Consider the following 23,390-nt stretch of genomic DNA (forward strand, 5'->3'; position numbering starts at 1 on the left):
TGGCCTCAATTAAGTCTATGCAGCAGACAACAGCCCCATTTCAGGTTGAAAATGCTTTGTTCTGCTTAAATGTGGAAGTAAGACTTTCCATCTCTTGACTTACGTAAGTGGCATACTGGGCAGGATGGGCTGGTGTGCCTGATCCTCATGGAGGGAGAGTAAGGGAGTGTAAATATGCTACGGCCTTATAGCAGGCAGTCTTTAGGACATTTTTGAGCAGCTTTGTAAAGCCTTTAGTGGACATCGAAAATTTGCATGGGCATGCATAAAAGAGCCTTCAAATTAATGTCTTTATGTAATATCCCTTCTCTCAAAATATAACTTTCAGTGTTCAGACTGTTCCCTTTGACCGCTAATTTAATGTCTTTCATGCTGCAATTGAAGAAATAGACCTTGAATCTCTCTGAATGGAGGACAAAAGGAAAAAGAAAAGCTTTGTCTCTTTGGATTAAAAAGTTATTTACTACTAAGCTTGGGAGATGTAATACAGCATCTTTTGAATTAAAACATTGATACCTGGCTGCTCACATCAAGCTTTCTAAAAATGTGTGATGGTCTAGCATGACCTTGTTTAGCCAGTCCATAATTTTTTATTCCACACTTAGGAGATTCTTCCCTCTGTCTCAGAACTGTCTTTTGCCTCACCTTTGGAGGCAGATGTGCTGCCCTGAAGTGGTGCCACACAAGATATGCAACTGCTGGGTCAATTGTGCTGATTGTTACCAGACTGGATCAAACAGAAAATGCATAGTACTTCAGTTATCCTTAATTAAAATAAGCAGTATGTGTGCTCTGTTCCAGATGAGACAACCTGATGAAAAAAAGCAGCAGGTAATCATTATGAAGCAGGTAAACAAGGCATTGCTAGAGCTGCAAAGAAAACAGAGGAAACTCTTAGGGATAATACATTAGCATTGGGAGTGGGAAAGAGGAAAGTGTAAAGTGATGTTTGTTCTCTAATTTATCTTCAGGAGCCAATTAGTACGATCCAACTTCCTTTTTTTCCTACCTTTCATATAGACATAAATGTTTAAATAGGCATCAGGAATTTAAAACTCAAGTTTTATCAGAATTATGACCCAGGTAAATAGCAATCCAGACATAAAGCAGCAAAGATCAACATAGTGAGAAACAAAAAAAAGCAATTATAGCAATTCAGACCTACAATTTGCATTTCCTGATGAGCAAATGAGCAAGCAGAGTAGGTTGGATAGATGGCAGAATTAGGGATTTAAAGTCTTGCTGGTGGCTGGTTACAAGTGACAGTCCTCAAGGGCTGATACTGGTCTTTCATTCACCATGACCCAGGCCATGGGACAGAAACCAGTCTCAGCAAACTCATGGACAACCTCAAATTTAGGAGAATAGTTAATACATGGGAGTGCAGGGTGGCTTTTCAGAGGGACCTTGACAAGCTGTAGGAATGGGCTGACAAAAAAATCATGAAGCTTAACAAAAGTAAATGCAAAATTCTGTATCCGGTAATGGAGTTAACCCCACACAACAGTATAGACTGGGTGACAACTGGCTAGAAAGCAGCTCCACTAAAATGTCCTGGGAATTCTGGTGGACAGCAAACTGAATACAAGTCACAATGGGCTCTTGGTTACAAAAGCTACCTTCATAGTGATCTGTATTAGCGAAAGTATAACCAGCTGGTTGCAGGAAATTATTATTTTATCTCTGATAGTTGCGAGGCTGCATATGGAGTATTGTCCATGTTGGGACTTCCCAGCATAAGAGACAGATTGACAAACTGGTACAAGTCCAGTTGGCTGGAGGGCTGGAGTACATGATGTACAAGGAGTGGCTGAGGGAGCCAGGTTTGTTCAGTCTGAAAAACAGATGGTAAAGGGGAAGTTTTATCACTGCCTTCAAATACCTAATGGAGAGTCAGAGAGAAAACAGAGCCAGGCTCTGCGGGAGACACAGTGAAAGAGTAAGAAGCAATAGGTGCCAATCACGTCAAGGGAAAAAGGAAGGAAGAATTGCCCACAGAGGTTGTGCATCTCCAGCTGTGGAAATAATTCAGAACTGAAGTCGAAAAGGGTCAGAGCAACTCCATGTAAAGTTGAAGTTAGATCTACTTTGAGCAAAGGTTGGAATAGTTGACATCATAGTTTCCTATCACTCTAAATCAATCTGCTAGTATAGCTAATTCAGATACACCTTGTTCAAGCGGCATTCTCAAAGTTGTGAAATAAAGGCTTTTGCCATTAGTATTAAATTCAGGTGTGGAAATACTGCTGTAAGCTAAGAAATAAGCACTTATGTGCTGTCAGAAATGAAATAGCCAGTCCTGTCCTGACATTTTAGGAACCTTGGTATTTGTGTTTGAGCAAGTGAATACTGGAAGACGTTATTCTCTAGGTAGTAATAACTGAAGAGCAAAGCTGTGAAGTATGATCTGAGTGGGAGAAATATTCTCTGAAGTGCTTGACTGATATTTCTTGTTTAGAAAATCTCAGGAGATAGGTAAGGTGAAAATCCTCAGACTCTAGACATATATACTTACTCTGAGGTAATGACAGTGATCTTGGACTAGCTGTCAATAGCTAATGTCTCAGTATGGTCCAAAAATGAAGAGAGCCATAGGAATTTTCATAACTAAAACTAAGAAAATAAAACAGAGAATAACAATATGTCATTGTGTAAATGCGGAACAACATCTTGAATCCTGCATGGGGTTCTGGGTCCTGAATTATGGGCCTCCAATTTGAAAAGACTACAAAAGAAGTAGAAAAGAATAACACAGCTTGTTTCTACATGAGGAAAAAATAAATAAACCAGGATTCTTCAAGCTGAAAAACAAATATGAAGAAGAGATAAATATGGGAAATCACGACGATAGACTATTACTACTCACAGAAGAACAGAGATCTTACATACTCATATTTCTTCAGGCAGACAAAAACATAGCAGGTTCAAAACGTGACTAGAGAAAAATATTGGACCATGGCTGTACCAAGGAATATTTCACATATACATTTTTCTAAGCATCTGCTGATGTCCAGGCCCAGGTTACTGGATTGGTGCCTCTTTGGTGTGACCCAGTCTAATAGTGGAAAGGACACAGCAGATTGCAGGGAGAAGGCAGGAACAAACCGAAGAGAAGTGATTTACAGGGGCATGAAGGAAGTTTAATATGTCACATGCATGGACAGCAAACTGTCAGTGGGGACATGAATGTAGAGAGCAGCAGCTGGAGGAGAGACAGGAAGGAAGCAAGAAGGAAGAACGTACCATTTGGCTGGCATAAAGAAGGAGACTGTTGAATCTAATGGAGTATTACATAAAAAATTGTTTTTATCCCTGCACACTAGAGAATGCACTGAAAATTTGGGTGGGAAATAAATTGCACTTTTGATCTACATGGAGTGAATTTAGCCACAGGGTCTGGAATGGAGGTCACAGAAGTGAAATTGCTACTTTGCAACTGTTTTGTGGTTTGTTTTTGTTTGGTTTTGGGTTTGTTTGTCTTTTTTGTTGTTGATAGTTTTTATTTTGGTTTATTTTTTTTTCTTTTTTTGTTTGTTTGTTGTTTTATTTTTTTAAAAAACAACAACAACCCCCCAAAAAACAAACCCCCCCAAAAACCTAAACCACCATTACTTTTCCAGTGATTCAGATGTGCAATTCTGTCTCAGTCTCAGTGCATAAAACATGCCCGTATTTGTCTTCATTAGAACTGTGAAACAAAGCACAGATGGCTCAAAACATTCGGTGTCTGGCCTTCCCTGCACTGATCTTTGGTGGAGGTGTTCTCATGAATTAGACTGGCTGTATTAAAATCTCTTTTTTTTCTAAAGCAAACCCCCATGCTGCAAGGTAAAGAACTGGGTCTCTGCTGCAGATTCTCGTGCCCTGACTGTTCAGTGTCAATACTGTGTCCTTTGAAACTGGCTTATCCCTGACCAGCTCTGTCAAATGACTGTCACCATACTATGGTGCCTCCTCATTTTTCTATGTGCTTATCTGTAAATGTACGATTTACACATATATGTATATAAAATCCCGTCTCCCCTTTTTTGCCTGCGAAGTTGTAAATTATATCTGTTCTCCCTACATAGCCATCACAATCACTTCTTCACGTTTCTTTATTTTTCTCTGCCAATTACACCAGGCTTTTATCTTTCTTTGATGTCAATATAAATGGGTGTTCTCAGCCCCACTGAAGCTAATTCGCTTATTAACATGGACTTCAAAAATTAATTTCCATCAGCCTGTATAGATAGTTAGTCACTACGGCATCTGTTAAAAAACCTAATCATTCTTGTTCCCAGTAAAAGGCCAGACCACACAGAGATTTTTCCCGAAGAGCTTTATTTCACACAGTTACAAGAGAGGTCTTTGAAAACTATTACTGACTTTGTTTCTCTTCATCCCCATCAGTGGCTCAGCAACACACAACAGTAGGTTTTCTCCATACCAGCTGTTTGGGGACTTACACAAGTGGTGAGCCAGACTGCTCACATATGTTTCAGAGTTGATTCCTTCCTATTTAACCTCTCAGCTAGAATATTAGTCAACACAGCTTCAACCTTTAAGTTGCCGAGCACTTTGCATTTTGGATCAACAATTGCAAAGTCTTTGAGGATTGTAACATTTGTTTCCTTAGCGCCTCTATTATATATGCAACTATTTGTAGCACTTCAATTATCAATGCATTCTCAAAAGCATGAGTGTGTTTAATTAATTTCAATGACAAAAAAAAAGGATTGGAGAAAAATATTTTAGGAATTTTTAGCAGGTTGTATTTGTATTGGACAACTATGGTTCTTCCTGCTGAAAGCTAATATCTGAATTTTTCCTTCAATACTGTTTTTTAAAGATATCGCCTTTAAAGTTAGTTGGTAAACTGGTGGTTGTTATTGATTTTTTTATGCTGTATTAATCCTGATTTACTTTCATCAAACTATGGTGTTCCAGTTGAACTATAAGTGGATATCTGACTTTTTACCTCACCTTTGAAATTTTGTAATTTTTCATAATTTCCAGTGTGAAATACTTTAGATATTTAGATATTATATACTTCAGATATATTTAAATTTTTTTTTCTTCTTTTTCTGGAATAAATAAAGAGCAGACTACCTTCCTAGTAACCTCTTATGCAAAACACTTGCCTAGAATATCAGAAATCCAGTTCGTCAAATTTTTGTCAGGGAATATAACAGTTTCGTAAATCTATTTCTTATTGGTGCAAAATTAATAAATTACTAGGAAATTAGGATGTTATTCTATGGCTTTCGTTTTTAACAGGAATTTCAGCATTAAAAAAAAAAAAAATCCAAAAAGGATAAAAATGCAATTGTAAAATGTTACTTTTGATAATCAGAGTTTTGTAAAGGAAGAGTTGGTTGTAAAGAATTTCCAACCAGCTTCTACAAGAAATTCAACAAAGAAATACTAAATGGTTGACCCATGCCCAAAAGCACCTGTGATTTCTCAGTCAAATGGCAACTCAGTCCAGTGGACAAGTTAACAGATAACTGCACTGGTACTTGTACATTTATGCTATCTCAATAATCATTCTATAATAACATGACATCAGTAAAGAAGTTTTATTTTTCTGGGAGACACAAGATCACTTTGCTGTGACAACATAGGAGCAGATGCTACAGTTAAAAAACAACAACAAAAAAGTATTAAGAATGAATATAAAGAATTGCAAAACTAATAGTGAATTATTGTTGTGTGGCAACCACCTCAAAAATTCCCAGATATGAGAATAAAAAAGCATGTGCCATGTTTCAGTCTGTCGCGGTGGCATGAAAACTGGAAAGCTGTTTGCAAACCAATTACCGTCACCAGTCTGCAATACGTTGCAGTGGTTATGTATGCTCAGTGAGCATCCCAACATTCAGAAATGCAGCAGGAGAACATCCATTCCACCAAAAGCAACGTAAAACGTAAAAACTTTTTTCGAATCCTGTCAAATACGCGTTATGGAGGAGACATTCGGAAGGCCACCTGAAAGCCTTTATAATCCATAAGACCCATTAAACACTGTTAAAGACTTCAGTGGAATTTAAAAAGCTCACAGGCCTTGTGAGTGAATTTTGCAATTAAAGAGCCAATTATGAAGTCACTGCTGCTCCCACTGAAGTCATTGGCAATAATGGCATTCCTGTTACTTAACATTTCTTTTTAACTTAGTAATTCAAACAATTAACTGCCTAGTTGCCTAGGGAGAATAAATATAATTAAAATAGTGCAGCTTTTCGTTATTGTTGTCTGCACAAATTAATAATATTAAAGACTTTATCTAGCAAGGGAAAAATGGTTGACTTAAAAAATAGTTAAAGGAGACCATTATTTTTCTAATTTAAATTGCTATTATTAGGAACAAGGAGGAAAAAAACCACACAACTTTTGACAATGAGGTATTAATTCTCTAATGAGTTAAAAGGATAGATATGAAATTATATTAATATTTCAGGCATTAATGGAAAATAGAGATAGTTTAGATAATAAGACAATGGAAATTAATTTTATGCTGGGTTGTCTATGATCTAGGAAAATATATAGGAAACACCTGACAAAGCAAATGCTTTTGTATTATGTATGTGTATTAGTAATTCTTCATTCAATAAAAAGAACCACACATCACTGTTGATCACTATCAACATACAATGCATATATTTTAAGTAGTTCTTTAATAATCAATTACTTAAAACTCTTAAATTGGACAGAACAGCAAGTTAAAATTTACAGATCATTTAATATATTTCAATAATCTGCATGATAATAACAAATAAACCTACAAGAAAAGCACAATATCTAGAAGGTGGAAATGCCATAAAAGGGCACCTGAGAAGCCATACATCAAAACTTTTTTAGGGTAATTAACAATTATGAAATAGATCTTTAACTGAAAAAAACCCAAAAAGAACAGTCCGTATTCATTTAAGTAACAGCTACTGGCTGCTGAAATATGTAGGAAAAAGAACAAGATGATTCTTTGGTTTGGACCATCAAGCTCAGGCATAAGAACACACATTTTTCTCATTCTTAGGATTTTCAAAGGAATCTGCTCTATAAAAATTAGCAGAAAATTGTTTTTCAACTTTTTTCAGTTCCTGTGAAGTTATTGATAAGGTATTCAAAGGAACATAACATTCCTATCTAAATGCACTGTTTGGTAATTTCAAATTGGCCTGTGAGTGAGGTCAGATGATGACATATAATTTATGTAATTTCCTTTACCACAGAACCAAAATGAAGTCTGTTTTTGGAAGCAATATGACCCCATGGTATACCTAAATTTATAGTGTGGTTTACCAAACCTACTAATTAAAGGTGCAACCTGAAAAATGACTTGAGTATTTAGTTATCATTTTTGGACTAGCTTTTTACATGCTATATAACTATTGTCGAATTGTAATGTTACATTATTTGCAATATTGCAATTTAAAATTGTTTCTATTTATAAATTTTAAAACAGTTCCATAACATACCTTGTAATTTCGTACAGATTTTCATAGCCTCCATCTCAGATTAGTGGTAGAGGTAGTGACCGAGAAAAGGAAATAATTAATACTGTTCCTCTGTGTATGAGGAACCCTGAGAAGATCCTGAAAAGTTCATAGGCATCCAGTTGATTCAGTGGGTGACCAGCACACAAGTACTTGGAAAAATATGGAGCTAAATGAAATGCCCACCAACTGAATGAATGCAGGTCCGCTCAATAAACCCTACTAGCAATAGGAACCTAGTTTGATATCTTGATGTGTCTCGACCTTTACGCAAGTTGGCTTATGTTCCTGTGTGCATATATCTGAACGAGAAATGACTGATTGTTGATGCTGGACTGGTGGAAAGTTATTATTGTTTCTCTTTCTGTGTATAGACCTCTCTAGACTGATTAGAAATGAAAGTTAAAGTGACTTGCTTCTTGACAGCAGTCTGGAAGCACAAGGGGTAGATAATTCCAGCTGGTTTTTAAGTGATTATTCCTGTTTTAGATGCAAGGAGAATCAGATGTAATGTCTTATATTCTTAATGGAAATAATGGAATTTGGTGAGCCTGTGCAATTTTCTCTGACACAAATTTCCTGCCTGATAGTTGGAGCCATGTTTTATTTATTATTTATCTGCCTGGCTACAGGGTGTTTTCTAGTCTTGTATCTGTTGAAGAAAACCAGAATCCATCACACATCAAAGCCAGTCTATTAAATTTACAGTCCTGACTACAATTTTTGAAAATTATGCAATATCTTAGCGTATTTGGTACTAACTGGTAATCAGAGAGCCCTTTTAATTAGCTCTAAGTATGGCTTTTCATAGCATATTACTCCTGTAACCAAGGTCATTTAAACTGTAATGTCTTGAGTAGAATAAATCAAGAGCATACATTAAAAAAAAAAAAAAAAGAAGCTGAATCTATAATCAAAAGTAACATTCAGAGGCTACTGTTGGCTTCTTAGCCATTAATTAAAGGAGGTTTTCTGTTGAATTATAACACAAGTCAGTTTTTCTAGTTGGTTCATTAAAGGCCAGATTTTATTACATATTACATGCTTTATGCTTTTCACACAAACTTATTATATTGCTCAGAGAAGGTGATCTTTTAAAGCACATTAGACTAATGTTCCTGAAACTCCATCTAATGTAAGTTTTATTGAATTGCTGTAACTAAAAAGGTCACCTAATGATTTGTTCAGATAATGGATTTAGTGAAAGGAAAACAAAATGAATGGGTTATTGTAGTAACTCTGACCTTGAGATACATTTATAGTTACTGAGATTTATGAATTTAGCTACAAATGAAGGAATTAAGAAATATTTGGAATATGTCTGGCAGTTTTTAACAGCAGGTGTAATGCAAAACAAATGAAAAAGATATTTGTTCCGGTCTTGTGAGGTGTATTACATACAATAACAGCTAATACCCTGGAGCATCTCAGCAACATATTTTTTTTAAGGTCACTATAGATGCTTGCCAAAAATTTACATCTCATAAAGTATCTCTTGGTCAGACAACTGGTCCTGACTTTCTCTCTCTTGCTGTTGCTCTCTTCCTCTTTTCATTCTCTGTAAAAATGAGGACAATTGTATCTCCTCCAAGCACAGGAACCGAGCAGATATATAATCATATCTGAAGCTTGTAAAGAGCTCAAATACTACAGCAATAGGACAGGAGAACACACAAAAAAAACCCATGGCTTGCTCTGCTTCAATGTGAAGTGGGTGAGGTGCTTCATTCCCTCATTGTCCATTTTTCCAAAATGTAGATAACACAGGTCTCTCTCAGCTTTGTCTTGTTTATCTAGATATAAAGGTTCTTCACCACGGTACGTTTTGTAATGTCCGTGATAGAAAATGAAATACAGTGCATCACTGTTCTCAAAAGTGGCCCCTGGGCTCTATTCATGCATACTGTGAATAATCAATGAGTAAATATTATCAGAATATAAGCTACTGACTTTACATAAGTAAAGGAGATTATTTTAAAGGGATTTTGTTTTTTCTCCTAAACCTGAATGGGAGAGTATGGTAGAGAGTACAGAGACATAAGAAAGACTTCCCACTAGTTCTGCTCATAATGCTTCAGGAATCCCATAAGAATTCTCCCCTGTGTGGTTTTCCTGTAAGAAACTTCTGCTGTCAGCAGCTTTCGTTTTCTCAATAGTAGAATTTCAAAAAGAAATTTTGAACAACTTTGGAAAAAAAACCCTGAACAAAGAGTAATTACTTTAAGTATGAAAAAGGAAAATGATGAACATTTCTATAGTTCCACTTTTACTGTGTTTGTGGAAACTAGGGACAGGGAAGTTACTTACAGTGTTCACACTATACTTTTGCTTGATTGGTAATACAATGTACTGAAGATGGACAGAAGACGATGCTGCACAAGGTAGAATTAGAATTCAGTTGCACACATTTACAATTGACTGTCATAAGACACTAAAAAAGTAGCATTGAGATAGGTGGCAAATTATTTGCATCTCACTGTTTTTAAATCAAGAATGTGTGCCTTCCTGGTATAATGATTTGACTAAACACAGTTAATGAGGCTCCATACGCGCTTACTGGGTGAAACTGGCATTTAGATGGTCATGGTTTAATGGACTCTTTCAGCCTTAAATTTTATCAATCCTTTAGGACAGTCACTTACTCTTTAAATATTCCTTTGAAAGACAAGATGTGAAAGAGATACGTTATTATGCTTGTGCATTGCTAAGGCAGGGGCTGTTTTCTGAGAGAGGACAGCTAATCAGTAATGTTGAACGTATTTCATAGCTTATTTTTTAAACATACAAAACTGACTTTAAGCTTGAAATGAAAAAATACCCTTTTTTTTTTCTAATTTGTTGTTAATCAAGAAGTAATAACTAAAGATACACAGATAATGGGGAAGCTTATAAATTACAACAGCTACAGAGAAAACAACACCTGAGTGTAGTTATGGAGCTGCCCAAAGACTTAATTCTTATAACTGCAGCACTAAAGACTGGCAAAAGCTGCCTGGCTTTCTCATGGGTTTTTCAACTTCAAACAGCTGTTTGGCAGATGGATGGATACCTTTAGCACAAAATCACGATACACCTGTGCTTTACCTGCTGAAAGCACTTGCTGCTTTGACTTGGATCCTGTAAAAACTGGCAAATCCTGCCTGGCTCTCTCCTGTGTTTTTCAACTTTAAACAGCTGTTTGGCAGATGGATGGATACCTTTAGCATAAAATCGCTATATTCCTGTGCTTTACCTGCTGAAAGCACTTGCTGCCTTCACTTGGATCCTGCAATGGGAGTAACAGCATAGAGCTTGCTGCAGGATCAAGCTTTTGAGACCCCTGAGGGCAAAGGAATTTCTTTAACACCTAATTTTATTCATTCTTCAGATCCCTGCAACCTAATGGCTCCTTGTGAACTTTTCCCACTGAATGCGATGCAGCATTAGGTTTTGCTCTTATCTTTGCTGGGTTATATATGATTTTTCTCTTGCCAGTAGGCTTGGTTGGTTTTGCAAAGCTGCACATCAATACCTGTCCCAAGCTTATGTATTGGAAACATATGAGCCAAGGAAGCAGTGAGCAACACATGGGCTAATTTGCTTCGCTTCTCAAAAATTAGCCCATGGTCTTCTCTGAGTGCTTGTGGCCAGACTGCTCTGGTACCTGAGACAGCTTATTTAAAGCCAGCTCACATCTTCCTGTGTTACACTGGATCTGCAGTCAAACCATGCTTCAGGCCTCCTGCTCCCTCTTGTTCCTCCCCTCCTCTTAGCAGATTGTAAAATATTCAGGGTGAGAATTTTTGTCTTGTATTCCGGCTGTAAACTGATTATGAACAGACATTTCAGCAAAATACTCCAGCTATCATGATACAATAACCTCCTTATCTCTACATTGGAGAAGTATAGATTTCATGGGTGGATGAGAAACTGGCTGGATGGTCACACCCAGAGAGTAGTAGTCAATGGCACAATGTCTGGATGGACACCGGTAATGAGTGGTGTCCCTCAGGGGACCAGTAATATTTAATATATTCACCAATGACACAGGTAGTGGGATCGAGTGCACACTCAGCAAGTTCACAGATGACACCAAGCTGAGTGGTGAAGTTGACACACCTGAGGGATGGGATGCCATCCAGAGGGACCTGGACAGGCTTGAGAAGTGGGCCTATGTGAACATCTTGAGGTTCAATAAGGCCAAGTACAAGGTCTTGAAGCTGAGTCAGAGCAACCCCTGGTATCAATATGGACTAGGGGATGAAGAGAGGGGGACTGAGAGTCGCCCTGCAGAGAAGGACTTGGGGGTACTTGTGGATGAAAGATTGGACGTGAGCCGGCAATGTGTGCTTCCAGACCAGAAGTCCAATCATATCTTGGGCTGCATCAGAAGGAGCGTGGCCAGCAGGTCAGAGAGGTGATTCTGCTGCTCTGCTCCGCTCTGGTGAGACCCCACCTGGAGTCCTTTGTCCAGCCCTGGAGCCCTCAGTGCAGGACAGACATGGACCTGTTGGAGAGGGTCCAGAGGAGCCACAGAAACGATCAGAGGCTGGAACAGCTCTGCTGGGAGGACAGGCTGAGAGAGTTGGGGGGTTCAGCCTGGAGAAGAGATGGCTCCGGGGAGACCTGATTGTGGCCTTTAAGTACTTAAAAGTAGCCTGTAAAGAAGACAGGCACAGACTTTTTAGCAGAGCCTGTTGCAATAGGACAAGGGGTGATGGTTTTAAACTAAAGGAGGGGATATTCAAGCTGGACATGAGGAAGAAATTTTTTACAATGAGCGTGGTAAAATACTGGCCCAGGTTGCCCAGAGAGGTGGTGGATGCCCCATCCCTGGAGACATCCCAGGCCAGGCTGAACAGGGCTCTGAGCAACCTGATCTGGGTGAAGATGTCCCTGCTCATGGCAGAAGCATTGGACTAGATGAGCTTTGAAGGTCCTTTGCAACCCAAACTATTCTATGATGATAATGAAACGGAGGACAATTAGGACAATAACAATAAATAATCCTTTTACAGAAGGAAAAAGATGAGTATGTGTATTTCATGATATGGGGAAAATATCAAAAGGGACCAACTGTTTTCTATTTCTTGCAATAAAATTAGCAGACTCCAGGTATAGTGCACGAGGGCTTACAGAGTGAGGCAAACCTGGGATCCTCAGGGCCATGCAGCGAGGTACCCATCCCTGGAAACAAGTTTATAGTACACTCACCACTTGCAAGCCTGTGTGAAGAACATGACATATTAATTAGACGTATATCTCAAGGTGTCAGCCCCCTCCCCCCAAAAAACCCTTTAAAAATAAGATCAAAGCAGCAAATACATCTGTTTAAAGGGTTATACAGCCACAAGCAACCTCCAGAAATCCCCAGGTTGGAGAAGTAATCTAACTCAGAAGAAAAAACCCAAAACACTACATGAACCAGGCCTTACTGCTGAGCAAACATTTTCTTTTTAAGCTATTTGTGTCTTTTCCTTGAGCGCTTGTAAAAGAGGAAGCAAAAAGGTGTAAGCAACACTTTCATTGGTAAGATAATGTCACTGCTTCGAGGCACAAAAACAGATTTAGTGCATTGAAGAAATAAAGGTCTAATGAAACAACCAGCAAAAGGATGAAAATTCAACGTGAAGCTCTATTTCAAGTCCTTTAAAAATGTTTTTGACAGTGAGAGTTCCTTTTGCTGAAGAGGCTGTCTCAAAAATATACAAGTGCCTCCTGTGGGATCATAGTTGATTACTGAATTAAGGGCTGCAAAAAAAACCTGACAATATTTCCAAGGATAACAAAAGCAGCTGAGATTTCTTTGGGGGAGAAAAAAATAAATATAAGACAGCAGCAAGTTTTTGGCAGTCCACATCTATTTGTGTCTGCTGCCTTGCAGGCGATGCAGCTGCTCTTCTAGATTGGGAAACGTGGAAGACAGATTCAAAATAAAAGTGGGAACAGATTTGTACAAGCCCAAGGTGAGAACTGTCTATTTAAAGATCAGGTAGGCAAGCTCTTAAAATGCCTGTTTGTCTCTAGTGCTGGTGACGGAGGCCCAGGTGATTATCTCAGATGCAGGTGTCTTCTGTAAGGACATTGAAAGCAAAGTGAGATTAATCCCACCGTATGCGTCATAGCACATTGCAGAAGTGGCTTTTACATCTGCCCCATGTCAACTAGGGGCTGCTGCCACGCTGATATCAGCCCCACTGGCAGGTGACAATGTTTTTGCACTCACCGATTCAGTGAAGAAGGGGAAGGGAATCTCTGCTTTGAGATATGTGCCTACAAATATTTGCATACCAACACGTAAGCAAAGTTATAAGTGAGATTTGATCAAATATGACATATTGACTTAAGAAAATATGAATTCCTGTGTTCTTAGACTCTTGTGTTGTGCCTTGTTAAGGTGTTGTACCATAACAGTAGGTCTCAGCATATTATTTTTCTTTTTTCCTCCACTCTGTTGTTTACATAAGCTATTCCTTATGAGCTTGTAGGTGCTAAGCAGAAGTAATTTCTTACATCAAATCAAGTATTTTATCACACTTAGTGTGGAAAGCTCATTTTCAGTTTGCATTTCCTCATTTTTGCTGTAGTTTTTGGAACTCCTCAATTTCAAATATGTTAATCTTGTATTAGTAAAAGCAAATAACATACCTTTTATCATTTCCTTCTTTTACACCTTTCTGACTAGGATGCTTCTAGGCCAATATTTTGATTTGAAGAACAAGGCCTGCTGTTGATTAAATGAATCACATTAAAACCTGCGATATGCTACAAAAGACTGAAAAAACTACTATTTATGCCACATCATATATTTGATGCAATATATGGATTTGGTGAGATGCCTCCACACACTACATAACTTTCACTTATAAATGGAGATTCAATGCAAAAATTTCTGGAATGCCACTTTGATTATTGCCCGTATATGGATCTCAGGTATTGAAGAAATACATTTTGCTTTACACAGGTGCAGTTTTGTCAAAACAGTCATACTGAAGGTATGTTGGAAGCTTGTCCCTACAGCTATACCAGCTGCTAGATGGAGGCACAGCCACAGCTGACAGCTCTGCAGCCCTGTGGCATGGGACTGAGGTTATACATGAGTAGCTTGATTTAATCTCCATGCTTGTTGACTTTTATCTTTGGAAACGGACTGAAGTTTTAGCAAAATTCACAGCTAGACACTTTTTTTTACCCCCTCTGAAATCTGAGATTTGTTTTTGTGAAACACTTTATCATTATTCCTAATTGGCTAGTAATGAGCTGCCAATTACTTATGTGTATTAGAAGTAAAATGCAGAAACCCTCCTTTTACTTATTATGCATTGATACATTTACATTTTAGTTTTACATATGTGATTCTATAGCACTAAGAGCCTACAATAGGCTTACATTAGGATCATTGACTGTCTGAATAGTAATAATTACATATTCTGTTCAGCAGAGATGATTATTCAGTCTTAATTCTGACACCAAATAACTGTTACAGTGGAATAGCCATGTCCCTTTCTGTCAAATAGACCAGGACATCCTCACTTTTCCTGCACGGTTTTATGAGCACATCTATTGCACTATCCTTATGAAAATGCCTGCAATTTATTTTCATTGAGGCACTTAATGCCGCCTTATGAACACATGGTAGAACATGGAAGGAAAGTGAGATCTGTGTATTTTGAGGTAGAATCAATCATGTCTTATTAACCATATAAATGTTATGAGTCTTGTCTAAGCCAGTCATGAGGTCAGTTAAGCGAAACAGGATTGCTCAGACAGTCCTTCATTAATCTTAGTTGTCTATTTTAGAATTGAATGAATCTGGAAGTGGTTCTCTCTCTCCATTGCTTATAGAAAGAAATCAGATGCCTGGATTATACTAAGAGCCTAATTTTTATGCAGCTAAAAGCAGATAAAATGTATCCCAGCCATGTGGTCTTCCCATTTCAAGTGGATAATCTCTGGATTACTAATTTAAGAAGTGAATGACCAATTGGAGCTTTCCTACCATCATCAAAATTTCTAGGAATTTCAGGAAAAACAGGCAAACAGATCATGAATTCTTATGTCTGCATAGCAATGTGTTAGGGGAATGATCTGAAAACATCAGTGATCACTTTACGCAGAAAAAAAAATCTGCCTGTACAAAAGTAATTGTACTTCTTTACCCTTGTTTGTTCTGTGAACTGAATTAAACTCAGGTAGTATAATACAGGACTTTCATAATATGTATGCACAAGGAGACTGACTCAAGGTTGTATGGGCAAACTAAAATATAGTATATTCTAACAGCAAAATCCCCAGTTTCTCAAGTTAAATGTTTTGTATGTGTAGCTGATGAACTTAAGATGTGGCACTGCTGATACAACAACACTGCTTTTGAAGCAGAACTAGTATTGCTGCATGACTCTGATACACCTTTGAGGTTGGAGTTGTACTCTTGCCTTTTCAACAGACTCTCTTGCACATGGCAGACTCTTCTAAAATGTCCTTCTTTGTGATTTATTAATCTTAAGTGTGGTCACTCCAGCCAACTGGCTGTTTCTTCATTATTACAAAGGGTCAAATGCCGCTTCCGCTATTTGGAAGTTCCTCATAAAATATTTCTGATGTGACTATTTTATCTAAGCAATTTCTGTGTCATCAGTATGTAACTCAGTCCTAAATCTTATTTGCCTTTAACAGAGACTATTTTAGTGATTGTAAATTTATAGGAAGAAAATGTTTTTCTTCATTCTTGTTGAAACACCAACATTTGCTCTTGGCAGATGAAAGTAAAACAGGTGGCAAAGTTTGACTTGAATATCTCGGTAATGTTTATTATCTATTGGAAAAATATGTCAACTGTCCATCAATACTATTTGCTTTTCCTAATTTTTGTGCAAGTTCTCTCCTTCTGTCCTCCATGCCTCCATCCAAAGCTCTTCTGTTACATTAGATGCCTCTTTGCTCGGTTTGATGCTACTCCTACCTCATTAGCTTCAGTGTGTGGTTACCCATGCTGAAAATAAGTAGTTGTTTTCTTTGTAAATAACTATGTGGTAGGGGTAAAAATGGAGAAAATTGCTTGGTGTGAGTTGCAGAGGAATTTAGACTAATAATGTCACACATCCACAACCATCTCATAAGCAGATGCATCTTCAGAATAAGTTTCGAAATCAAAACATTTGGATAGTAGAAATAAACCAAACAGCAACATAAAAACCTCCTCAGACTGATATTGTCTTTAAATTCGCTATCTCTGATCCTGATTAGAATAAGCCATCACTAGTAACAATTAATCAAAGTTTAGCTCTTAGGTTCCTAAGTAGCCAGAAAAAACCCTTACTATTCACATGAATTTGTTATGTTTATCTGTCTGTTTTTATGATGTGATCAGCTTGTTTAAAGGAAAAAAACCCAAACCAAACCAAACAAACAAAAAACCCCCAACAAAGTAAAAAGCTTGAAAACACATTTTAAGTAGGTATTTATTTGACATTCCTATCCCATAGAGTCTCCTACTAGAAATGCAATCTAATTCGTCGAAGTTCTCAACCACAGAAGTGTAAAATGATGTTGGAATAAAATCCCATAGTACTTACCAGTGTTTGTGAATGACTAATGCTATTAGGGATATTCCCCATCATTATCTGCTTGTGAAGGAGACTGAGTGGGATTTTTTCAGATAAAGTATTAAGCCTCTCTACACAGTGTACAGGCGTGATGCAGTGTGTGATATTAAAGGAAAACAGAGCTGAGATTACTTTGTATGGAATGCCATTTTTCACTGTTGTCGCTATTTAAAATATCATAATGGTTTTAGTGACAGCTGCTTAACCCCTGTATATAGGACATTTCATCTTCTCATATTGCAGCCTTTATACTCCAAAATAATGGGTTTGAAGAAGCTTATTTGACCATTGAGTTTACAAATAATTTGAATTTTAGTCTAATAACATTTAGAATCTTCACTGGCCTCATTAACTTTGTTTCAGTTAATTTAAATATTTCAGTGAAGCCTAAAGCCATGTTGAGTTTAGCTGTGATTTCTTATCTGACACATCAATTTTCTGATCAGTTTTTAAAAATAAGATCTTCTGAGAAAATAGAGAAACAGCTTGACTCTCTTTGGGAAGTCTGTGTACTACTAATGCACTAATAGCCACCAACTTCTCAGAATCTTATTTTTATAATGATAATTAATTTTCCTATAAAGAGAATTACCAGACTCTCAAAAGCTTTGTGGAGAGTTGACTGATGCCTATTGAGATGGGAGCAAGAGAGCAGACACAGTAGTTTTACATATATCCAATGGTCCATGAATGTTTCGCTCTGTTGTTATAAACACTTATTATTTTTTAAGTCAGAATTGAATTATGGCCAAATATGCCACATTTCAGAAGAGAGTTAAACATCTAGTTTTCATGTTTTGTTATCACTGAACACGGTATTGCACTTGTCAAAATCTTCTGACTCCTCATTTATGGCAAAATTACATCTACGGTATTTTTTTTTTTTCCAAAAAAAAAAAGCAGTTTGAATATTCTTTATTGCTCCTAGAAACAGGACTTGGGTCTTCAGTTGTTGAAGTCACTGGGAATTTTTTTATAAACTTTTGTATCAGTTCAGTTCAGTGACCTTAATTCTTTACTTTCTGAGTTGATTCAGTGTTCTGTAATTAATTTATGAGTTTAAAATAAAATTGTGCTGAAATGTTTCTACTCAGGTGGTAAGTTTTCGATACATTTTCAAATGCTTAAACTAAGCTTTAAGCCAGAAATGTACTTCTTTTATTTAAGGTTAACACTTACTATTGGCTAATTATTTTTAATAGAAATATATATAAACCAATATCTATCCATATATGAATTATTACATATATATAAATATAAATGAATATGTATGTATGTATGTAAGTATGTATGTATATGGATTTCTCTGTTCACATGCCAGCGTGCTTCAGTGTATGGCATCAAGGGACAAATGCACATGGTCTTCATGTCCATAGTAGTCCTGTTGAACACTTTGGTACAGAATAAGACCATAAAAGTCTTACTGCATTTACTATCTTTTTGTTGAATTTGACTCACTCCACATGTCCTATGATATAGGAAATAAGTCAACTGTCATTATAATATCTCACAGAAATTTAAGAAGTCTAATTTTGTGTATTTTAGCGTAGTTGTATAACAGTTTATAAAACGTATAGCTTATATATCGTAAAGACATCTATAGAGGACAAGACTGCAAAACCAGAAATATCTGCAATAATACTTGTTCTCAGATGCCCTTCTGGTGTAAATCTGTGTCATCACAGAGGACTCAGGAAGCTGCTCTGATGTGCTGGAGGTGACTCCTACTTTGCTGGATAAAGAAACTCAGACAAATCTCTCTGCTTCCTCTTTCCCCAGGCTCCAACTGCTGTTAAGAAAACTGGCGTTAAAATATTACTGACAGATTGGTAAGTCCTTTTGTTTCAGATTATTATGGTTTAATATTTTCAACTTCCTATGTTTGATTTTTTTTTCTTGGATTGTTCTTTTAATACCATCATAGCATTCAATTTAATTCAAGCATTAATTCGATTCAGTATAATACCAGCATAACATTCAATCACAGTTTCAAAAGCAAATCTTTGCCCTTGCAAATGGGTGTCCACACTAGAGGAATATGGTTTAGCTTTTACCTTCTTCCTTTGCAACATACCTCAGTTTTAGGTTGATTGAACATGTGTCTGAACACGCTGGAAATGATGCTGCATAACTTCTCTCAGTGGTGTAGTTCATCTGTCATTCCTAAAGCTCATACTCTGTGCTGGCAGAAATACATGTGGTGTCAGCACTATGGTACCTATGCAGAATTCCAAATCTGATGGGTTTTAGAGATGCTGTCAGGGTGCCAGGGTGTTTTTCAGGATGAGGTTCTCTTCTACCCAAGTCAAAGAAAAGCTTTCTGTCCACTTCAGTGGTAGCCAGGTGATTCTGTTTTAAAGTTGACATAAAATTTGTTGAACATTAATGTATTTATTTGTTATACTGAAAATATTCCTATTATCCAATAGAAGTTTATCACTATATTGGTTTTACTGTGTTTTGTTCTACGTTGATGTAATGGAAAGTAAAATACAAACCATCAAATCATTATCTTATTATTCAACAGAAACATTTTTTAAAAGCCTGGCAAATGAAATAATTAACAATAAATGAGAAACTGCAGTTATTTGCCAAGTTGTTTGTGCAGTTTTAAATACGATGCTGTTACCATAGCAGGGTCCCAAACCAATTATTTTAAGCTGCTCTTGCACCTATAACTTGAGGTCTCTGTCGTCACAAGATGTTAATTCAAAAACGTTTATCACCCTATATAGAGACCATCAAATCAACTTGCCTATGGATTCCTGACAAAATACTTGCATGCAACAGCATTATGTGACTTCGTTGTGCAAAATGCACTCTCTAGTAAGGGAATATCAGAGAAACAAAACAGGTGCAACATGCTATTCAAAAAACATAGAACTACTTCTATGAAATTACCTCAATTAGGGAGCATTTTTATTTGAAATTTCTATTGTTTTATTCATCATTTTAGAACTCTTTTACTAGTGAAATAATTGATGAAGCCAGTCAACCAAATCAAAGGAATGAAATTATATGCATGTTAAAAAATAAAGCAAAAAAGGAAGGTAACCCACGCGGCTCTATTAAAACACATACATGAAATGTCATCAGGAAGATGCTGTTTATAACCATTTTTATATTAAGTTCAGCATCTGTACAAAATAAGATTGCAATCTTAAACTCATATTGAGAAAGGATTATGTTTATTTCAAAGTATTGAATGATAACAAGAATGGGTCCTCACCATGCATTTTTAACAAATGTTCTTTCTGTTTTCCTAAAAGAGAATCATTATGATTGAATTGTATCACATAAATAAATTGAATATTTTTTTTTTCTTACATTGTGTACAGAGCTAGAGCTGGCAAACATTTTCCCTTGTGGCAGTTCCAGGTTAGAAGAAACCTATTTTATATGCTGAGGAGGCAGCTGTAGGAAATGTCACAGTTCATTTTGGGGAAGTCATCCCACTGACCAGAAATCAAATCAAGCAGTGAATAATGTAGTGTTATTGGCTTGGTCTCAGCCTCTCCAGCCTACACCGTGTTCGCCTCCACTTTGTAGGCTGGTGCTGGCTCCCAATGCAGCTGCAGTACCTTTATGTGAGGAACTTATTCCTCTGGAAAATAGCTTAAAAAAGGCTTTAAGAAGGAATAGGAAAAGTTGCTAAAACCAAAATAAAAAAGTTACTTTGAAAAAGTGATGTTTATATAATGACAGCAAGCTTTACATTTTGTTATCTAGGACCAGATTAGGGGTGTGTCCAAAGCTAAATGTCACACATCATCTCACTTAATCTTGATTTCACCCATCATAATTTGGAGAAATCTGTGGCAGTGCGTCATCCCAATTCTCCAACCTCTACACAAACACTTGCTGTCAAACAGGATTTTGTGATCCATCTGTATTACTAAATTAGAAAGGGCCTGGGCTGTGGCATATGCTCTGTCGTGCATTGTGCACTCCCAAAAAAATTTCCACCACAGTCTGAAGAATATCACAAACCACAGGCTGCTCGCAGATAGCAGCATTGTAGAAATCATCCTATTTTATTAAAGAAAATAATTCAGCTGCATGGGGAAGTGTGATGTGGGGCTTGACTTCCAGAGTGGAGAACGGCCCTTTATCCATTGCATTTACTGATGGAGATACACACACAGGCATGGACTCAGATAAAAGGTCAAGTCCAGGTTCCAGCCCTTGCTTTGTCACACATTTCTGTTGTAGCTGTACACAAGTAGTTTTAATGGTATAATTTTGTTAAAAAATGTTGTAGGGCTCTTGCTAATAATTTTATGTAACTAGGTAACCATTTCAGCTTTTATCTTGCTAGTATTTGTAGAGTTCCTTTATGCTTGTTCTGCCCATTTCAGTTCTTGAACTAGAAAAAAGCTATTCCATATGTGTGATGGTATGACCCTGGCTGGACACAAAGTGCCCACCAAAGCCACTTTATCACTCCCCTTCTCAGCTGGACAGGGGAGAGAAAATATAACAAAAGGCTCTTGAGATGAGATAAGGACAGGGAGAGATCACTCACCAGTTAACATCACGGGCAAAACAGACTTGACTTGGGGAAAATTAATTCAATATATTACCTATCAAAATCACAGTAGGACACTGAGAAATAAAACTAAATCTTAAAACACCTTCCCCCCCTTCCCTTCTTCCTGGGCTCAGTTTCACTCCTGATTTATCTATCTCCTCCACTGCAGCAGCACAGGGGGATGACGAACGGGGCTTGTGGTCAGTCCATCACATGTTGTCTCTGCTGCTCCTTCCTCCTCAGGGGAGGGCTCCTCACGCTCTTCCCCTGCTCCAGTGTGGGATCACTCCCATGGGACACAGTTCTCCATGAGTCCTTCCGTGTGAGTCCTTCCCACAGGCTGCAGTTCTTCACAAACTGGGTCCTTTCCATGGGGTGCAGTCCTTCAGGAATAAAATACTCCAGTGTGGGTCCCCCATGAACTCACAAGTCCTGCCAGCAAACCTGTTCCAGCATGGGCTCTTCTCTCCATGGGTTCACAGGTCCTGCCATGAACCTGCTCCAACATGGGCTCTTCATGGGGTCACAGTCTCCTTTGGGCATCCACCTGTTCCAGCGTGGGGTCCTCCCTGGCCTGCAGGTGGAGATCTGCTGCACCATGGACCTCCATGGGCTGCAGGGGACAGCCGGCCTCACCATGGTCTGCACCACGGGCTGCAGGGGAATCTCTGCTCTGGTGTCTGGAGCACCTCTTCCTCCTTCTTGTTCACTTACCTTGGTGTCTGCAGAATTGTTTCCCTCACATATTCTCACTGCTGTCTCTGGCTGCATTTGCACAGATTTTTCCCCTTCTTAACTATGTTATCCCAGAGGTGCTGCCACCGTCACCGAAGGTCTAGGCCCTGGCCAGCGGCAGGTCTGTCTTGGAGCCATCTGGCATTGGCTCTATTGGGCGTGTGGGAAGCTTCTAGCGGCTTCTCGTAGAAGCCAACCCTGTAGCCCCCACTGCTACCAAAACCTTGCTGTGCCAACCCAGTACAATATAATGAGTTAAACTTCGGTTCATCCCAACTAACATGGAAATCCTAAGTGGGGACTGAGTCCTTTTCTTAGCTAGTGGGGTTAGAGAAGCATCTCTAGAAGGCAATTCATTCCACCTCTGATGTGAATTGCTCACTGGAGTTCTCTCTTCCTCCTCACTGATACCTCAAGTAAATAGGATGATTCCGAACATTTCATTCTATTATAACTACTCATAAACAGCACACGGTGATTTGCTGTTTTTAATCTTTCAGTTTCTCTTAGTTTCTCTTTGAACATTACCAGCTTTGTACATCTTCCTTCAGGCATTTGTAAGTTCATGTTAGAACAGAAACTTGCACCGTCTCTCAAAATAGATTGACTTTCAGAAATTATATTTATTTGCTCATTTTGTGTAAAGGGTTAGTGTCATGTTCTCTTCAGATGGCTTAACATCTGCGAAGCAATTTTGGATATCATACTATAGCAATTCACCATATGTAAGCTGAAAAGAGTAAAATTAAAGTTTTTGATACCTCACTGATAGCATTTCAGCTTTAAATATTAGAAAATATTGTCACTAAAAAATACTAAGATTTGAAACTATTTCTACTGTGAAACTAAGGACTTTTCTAGCCTTCTGTGGTATTTTTCAGAAACAGAGGGAAACACTTTTGTGATCATGATGAGTTCTTGTTTTCTAGTATTAAGCTTGGACCATCCAAGTAATTTTCTGTTTGTTTTTAACTTATTTTCATCCTATGTATTTTATCACTAAAATATATTTTACATCTCCATCTATTACTAACATTTATCAATCATTTGTTAATTTTTTGTTCA

Source organism: Caloenas nicobarica, chromosome 1 (assembly GCF_036013445.1).
Source record: "Caloenas nicobarica isolate bCalNic1 chromosome 1, bCalNic1.hap1, whole genome shotgun sequence".
Lineage (NCBI taxonomy): Eukaryota > Metazoa > Chordata > Aves > Columbiformes > Columbidae > Caloenas > Caloenas nicobarica.